The 6,623-nt window shown below is 38.5% G+C and overlaps 1 long non-coding RNA gene across 1 annotated transcript; it reads right to left on the bottom strand.

Annotated features, from left to right (window-relative positions):
• Positions 1 to 707: 707 nt before the first annotated feature.
• On the bottom strand, positions 708 to 2,335 carry LOC131246076 (uncharacterized). The gene is made up of 2 exons (XR_009171146.1): positions 1,198 to 2,335; positions 708 to 1,090 (listed from the first exon to the last, which is right to left on the bottom strand). It is a non-coding gene; the product is annotated as an uncharacterized LOC131246076 (long non-coding RNA).
• Between the last annotated feature and the right edge of the window lie 4,288 nt (positions 2,336 to 6,623).

The following is a 6,623-nucleotide window of genomic DNA, read 5'->3' as shown; positions in this document are numbered from 1 at the left end:
CCTATTTTTGGGCTTGTGATTTAGCCCATGCCTGTCGGGCCTTGCTTGTATGGGCTTCGTGAAGAAGCTCGACAGATCTCACACACCCATACACCGTTGCACCATCAGCATAGTCTGAGGTCTGCACTCTTGCAAGCCCATAGCCCAACCTGCTGAAGATCAACAATTACACTACAAGAAAAGGGGGCTTTAGCCTCAGTTCAAAACTATGGCTAAAACGGTTAAAAACTGAGGCTAAAGCCTTTTTAGCCTCAGTTTTGCCTCAGTTGTTCAAACTGAGGTTAAAACCCCCGTGGCTAAAGGCTTTAGCCTCAGTTTTAGCAACCGAGGCTAAAATAACTTTTATAGCCTCGATTCTTCAAGTGAGGCTAAAAGAAATTTTTTAGCTTTAGTTTTCTCAAAATAAGGCTAAATCAAAATTTTAGCCTCAGTTGCCTCCAATTGAAGCTAAATCTATTTTTAACCCTGGTTCTCAACAACCGAGGCTAAATCTATTTTTAACCCCGGTTCTCAACAACCGAGGCTAAAGCCTTTAGCCACAGGAGTTGTAGTCTCAGTTTAGGTAACTGAGGCAAAACTGAGACTAAAGATGAATTTAGCCTTTGTTGGCATCAACTGAGGCTAAATTCACTTTTAACCTCAGTTCTCAACAACTAAGGCTAAATCATTTATTTTAACCCATTCATAAACCTGTGCATAGTCAGTCAGATCCACAACATTAGCTACAATATTTTAATGGGTTTTTCCTCTCAAATAAAACCCAAGAAAACCCAGAAAGAGTCTTCAATTCTCAGTCAAATAGACTTGGAATCCCAATCCGTAAAACATGAAAAAACATAAAGAAAAGAAAAGGAAAGAAGAAAAACAGAGATGGGTTTTTTCCCTCAGTCCAAGAGACTTGAAATTTCAACACAAATAAAGAAACCATGGAAATAAGATGGAAATCTCAACACAATCATGTTGCCTCAGATATGATATTTTGGCAATGGATTTGTGTTCCCTGCAACACCCTTCTGAATCATATAGCCCCAGAAATTAGAATTCCTGCTTTCTCAGGCAATTCAACATCCTCAACTTTACCTTTGATCACCTATAATATAAAGAACAAAAATCTTGACGAAAATGAGAACTAGGTGAGTTTGGTAAAGAACTCAAAAAAGTCAGGTATTAAGTTTAAACTGCAAAATAAAATCACACCGTAATCCATTCTCTCAATGATGGATTCCCAACAATAAGCCAGCGTGCATATTCTGCCATTTTAGATGCCTCCACCGCATAAACATGTTTAGCACCAGCCTGAACAAAACAAGAGAGAGAGAGAGAGAGAGAGAGAGAGAGAGAGAGAGAGCAGACTACCAAAAGAAAAGAAAATACAACAAAAGAGAGAACGAAAAGGAACTAAAAGAAACAATAGCTGTACAAAAACCATCCCCTGGATAGTAAGACCCCCAACACGACCAGCTCAAGTAGCCCAATTCCTAAACATGATGAGAACTCGAGAGAAAATACCAGCCACAATTCCAAACACTTAAACCATCAGGATGTCGACTTATAAGAAATCAACATACCATTGCAGAAACAAAGAAGAAGAACTCCAAAAAAAAAAAAATCATTACTATGGAAAAGAAAGGAGAAATCAGAGTCCAAGCCTTATCAACTCGCAGTCACCATATAGCCATGTGTTATAGAATTTAAAATGATCTATTTTACCTCACCAGCATGTCACCATTATCTGGAGCTGGATAAATTGGAGCCTTATGTTCCAAGATACAACTGCTGGCCTACCATGCTCAAACCACAGGTAAAAGAACACATGGATGTATGGCCACTATCACTTAAGACTAGTGCAGAAGTAATGGAGTTCCAGGGGGCCCATAGTGATTCCATTTCCACTCAAAATTCTCTCAAAGAATGAAAAAGTACAGATATTATAACATGGTGCAATGAGGAAAAAACCATGACCTCAGTATTATGACCGTTGCATCTTTATAACATAGCGAACTGCAAGGATCACCGGATCATTGTGCAAGGTATCCCATTCTTGAGCTACGCACAGGAAGAAAATTCATGTCCTGTACCAGGTTAGAAATCTCCCTGTTTAAAAATCCAAGAAACAGCAAGGCTTACCTCAACCGCAAAATTAAAGAAAATCCAATACAGCTTCTTCTCTTTGAGATCCAGTTTATGCATCTAATTTCACAATAAAAGCATTCTACACTTCACAAAAACTCAACACCCATGAAGAAATTACTTTAAGAAAATAATGACAATAAGAATCAAAATACAAACACCATTTCAAAGTAGAAAATAAATAAATGGAGAATGTCATTTGAAAAGCCATGAATACATCAGAATTAAGCTCACCTGCATAAAAGTGGAATTGGATCTACTAATTTATCTTTCTTTCAAAATCACATCATTAATGGATTTGCAGTCCATGCCACTCCTTCTCAGGTGAGTTGATATCTCTAAAAACCTTCAGCCCACAAAAAAATTAAAGATGGATCCTCTGTTTTGCTTGTTAGAATTTGTCCTCTGGTCACTAAATTATAACGTTTCCACTAATTCAGTATGAATTCTGTTTTGTCAATCAAATCCTGCTTTGCTAGACTTGCACAGAATTAACTTCAGGTTTTATTTTCTGACAATTAGCACAGACTTGACATGAATTTTTTGTCACAGTAGCAATCCTCTTATTAGAGATTGATGAATGGAAAATGTAGGTGATAGGCATTCAAAATGAAGTATAAATTGATACCAAAATATTTTTACTTCCAACTTCTACGTTTTTCTTTTTGGTTGTTGTTGAAGGGTTACTTCTAAGTAGAAAATGCTAAAAAAGAACAAATTGAAAAAACAGAAGAAAATCGTCTAAATTGCATAAATAGAAAAGATTGATATTACCTTCCCATGATAATTCCTAAGATTAACATCAACACCAGCCTCAACCAATCGAGAAACAATCTAAAGGAAAAGGCCAATACAATCAGTTTAGAAAATCTACAAAGGCCCATGAATTTAATAACCAGTTGGGATCAAATGGGAAACAAAAACTAAATGAATCGCCTCGTAGTGGCCTTGCGCTACAGAATAATGGAGAGGAGAATTACGAATGCCGAGAGTCGAGTACCTTGCAAGGCGAGGATTATATTCTAAGAGAGCCTTGGCTTCTTGAAGATCCCCGTCTCTCACAGCGGACACCAGGAACTCCCCCAACACGGAGCGTCCAAAGGAATCATCCATCATAGTTAGAAATTCCATGATCTTTAAAACAAAGTAAAATTCCTGAGTTGACTTGGGTGAGCTACGCTTGTCAGCAAGTTTCCAAGAGTCTTGGCTCGAAATCTTCTCTAGCCGAGTTGACTTGGGTGAGTTTTGAGTCAAGCCACCAAGTTTTAGAATTATGGTATGAGCAGTGAGGCTTACTTAATGAATGGTTTAGATGTTCAACATGCATAAGAAGAGGTGCTACACTATGGTTGGTAACATTTATAAAAGACTGAATTTTCATTTGCCAGAATTTTAAAGCTAAGTAGCTCAATTTGAAACTCACACAACTTGATGTGACGAGGTCTACTCAGTCAAAGCTCTTTTTGTTGCATCAGCTATCCCTTGCTTGAAATACATTCCAAATTCCAATGACCTCATGGTGACCTCACTTTTCTTTTGTTGAGAGGGCTAAATTCACAGTCCAAATCCATCCCTGAAAGGTACACAAAAATTCAAAAATGAAAATTAATATACAATTCAAAGAAGAAAAAAAACACTCGCGAGAGTGAATGAGCAAATGGCCTGAAAAAAGAAAAAAGGGTTTGGATAACAAATAAAAGAATAAATTCCACTAAACAATATCCAAGTCATCTACCTGTTACTTTTGAGTAGATTGCAAACTAATGAATCTAATGTTTCATATGAGACTAATGAGTCTAACGTGTCATATGAGCTTTAGGTTAAGCTTTATTCTGTTCCACTGCTTGATAGAAATGCAGAGTCTAAGAATTTTATCATATGAGCTTTATTCACAATTTTATCACAGGCATTATAAGAAAGTCCAAGAATAATGTCTTTGGGCTTCAAATTGACGCTTCCATTATTCCCATTAAGCCCAATTCCATCGCTGCTATCAGCTTCCAAAGTATTGTCATGTCCGTTACTCATAATAGTTCCAGAGTTGTCACTATTAGCAACTGTTAGTAACTATGGGTCCCATCCATGAGGTATGTGTTACATTCAAAACGTATATCCATTTGGCAAGCTCGTCTTAACGCTTGAGCCGAAGCTGTTGTATGTGTACAAAATAAATGGATGGATTAGAGAAATAGAACAACTATCTAATAGAAAATGGCCCATCTCATGATCTTATATAACTGACCTTTGAGAAAAGGCAACTATAGAGCGGAATCTGTGTGTGTGTGTGTGTGAAGGTGGATAGAAGGGGGCAAAGAACCTGACCTCCATGAGAAGGAAGAAAATTACGGTGAACCTCCTCATTCTTGGTCGCATATCCTAAAATGATTTTGAAAAATGGATGGACGGGTTGGATTTATCACAAACATCCACACAGAAAGGATTTCACATGATCTTCATGCAAAAGGCTTTCGTAGGAAATTCTCTTACAATTCCAAATTTCTCTCCGTGAGTGTAGGAGAAAGTCTTTTTTTGAAGACTCTCCCTCTCTCAATGAAGTTGAATTTCACCCATTCTCGTCATCCTACAGCTTACATGAAGGCTTGCATATAAACTTCTTGCGGTACAGTTTGCAGGAGACCATTACTCTCTCTCTCTCTCTATATATATATATATATAGAGAGAGAGAGGAACGCTGCACACGGGTTCTCACCTGTTCTCGTGAGAACTTTTTTTTAGAACTCGTCACCTGTGATATGAACCCAAAATCTAAATGGTCTATGAGATGCAACACCTTATGAAACCCCCATGGCCCAACTTTTACTAATATTCAAAACTTTGGTGGGCCATGACAAAAGAGAGAGCTAAATTAAGAGAGGAAACTATTTCCTTTTGTCATGGTCTACCAAAGTTTTGGATCAAGGTGAAAGTTGGGCCTTGGGAATTTCATGGGATGTTGCATCACATGGACGATTCAGATTTTGCACTCATATCATAAGAGATGAGATCTGAAAAGGTTCTCATGAGAAATGGTGTACATGAGCATCTCTCTCTCTCTCTCTCTCTCTATCTTTATATATATATATATATATAGTGAAATGCTCACTTGAAAACCGATTATCATGAGAGAACTCATCTCATGTGATATGAGCACAAAATCTGAATGGTCCATGTGACATAGTACCCCATGAAACTCCCAGGGCCCAACTTTTACCCTGATCCAAAACTTTGGTGGGCCATGGAAAAAAGAAAATAATTTCCTCCACTGATTTGTTTATCTCTTGGCTATGGCACACAAGAGTTTTGGATTAGGTTGAAAGTTGGGCCCTTAGGGTTTCATGGGGTGTTGCATCACATGGATTGTTCAGGTTTTATGCTCATGACATGTGTGCGAACCTAAGAAGGTGCACAAGTGAGCATGACTCATAGACTGAAATGTTGACTTGGGAACCAGTTCTTATGGGAACTCATGAAATCTCATTTTTGATATGAGCATAAAATCTGAATGGTCCATGTGATATAACACCACATGAAACCCTGGGGTCCAACTTTTACTCTCATCCAAAACTTTGGTGGGCCATGGCAAAAGGAAATAGTTTCCTCCATTGATTTGCTTCTCTTTACTATGACCCACAAGAGTTTTGGATCAAGTTCAAAGGTGGGCCTGCTGTACTTGATATGTGGATTGGATATGAGGATTGGCATTACTTCGCATTGCATTTGCATTGGCTGTATACGACTTATATTGCATCACCTCGGTATGGCGCCTAGTACTCATATATTGCATTACATAGCCTTGGTACGGCTTATTGCATTCATAGCTTAGCCTCAGTATGGCTAGTGTCATTGGTATCATTCATGTATCCTTCAACATTCTCCCCTATCTTCTTTTGAGCACCATTGTCACACACTTTACACCGCCCTCTAAGCTTTCTATAAGCTTATGCATGATTGATGCATGCAGGAGATCCTAGGTCAACGTAGTAGCGGAGGAGCTGAGGACCTGTTGCAGACATTCCCTCTTTCTATATTATGTATTTCCTTTTAAGCCTTGTACTTGTAAAGTTTAAATTCATAGTGGATTTTGCAGTGTGTTCCTTGGTTTATTTTTGAGATTTACTTGCTATGATCTTGGATATGCTCGATTTGGTTTGAAATTATGAAATGGAAATCCTCCTTGTAGGATCCCAGAATCAGAATCCTGCCTCAGGAGCCGAGAATGGGGTACTACGGAGGCTGTTGTGGCCGGAACTGGCTATTGGGGTCCCTGTGAACCCGATCACCAAGTCTGGGACATGACAGGAGTTGGTATTAGAGCATAGCAAGTAATTTTGGAATAACTTAGGATAACATTGCATATCTGCTACGAGGTTAAGAAAAGTAGTGTCCCGAGAGTCTTCCTTTTGTTTGAGCCTACATATTTTGATCCTATGTGTCATCGTCCTTATTCTTCTGTAGACGATGTCACCTAAGCGGGGCGCTCGTGGCCGTGGTGT

Source organism: Magnolia sinica, chromosome 5 (genome assembly GCF_029962835.1).
Source record: "Magnolia sinica isolate HGM2019 chromosome 5, MsV1, whole genome shotgun sequence".
Classification (NCBI taxonomy): Eukaryota; Viridiplantae; Streptophyta; class Magnoliopsida; order Magnoliales; family Magnoliaceae; genus Magnolia; species Magnolia sinica.
Note: the sequence above shows the minus strand (reverse complement) of the source record. Positions and strands in the feature narration are given on the sequence as shown.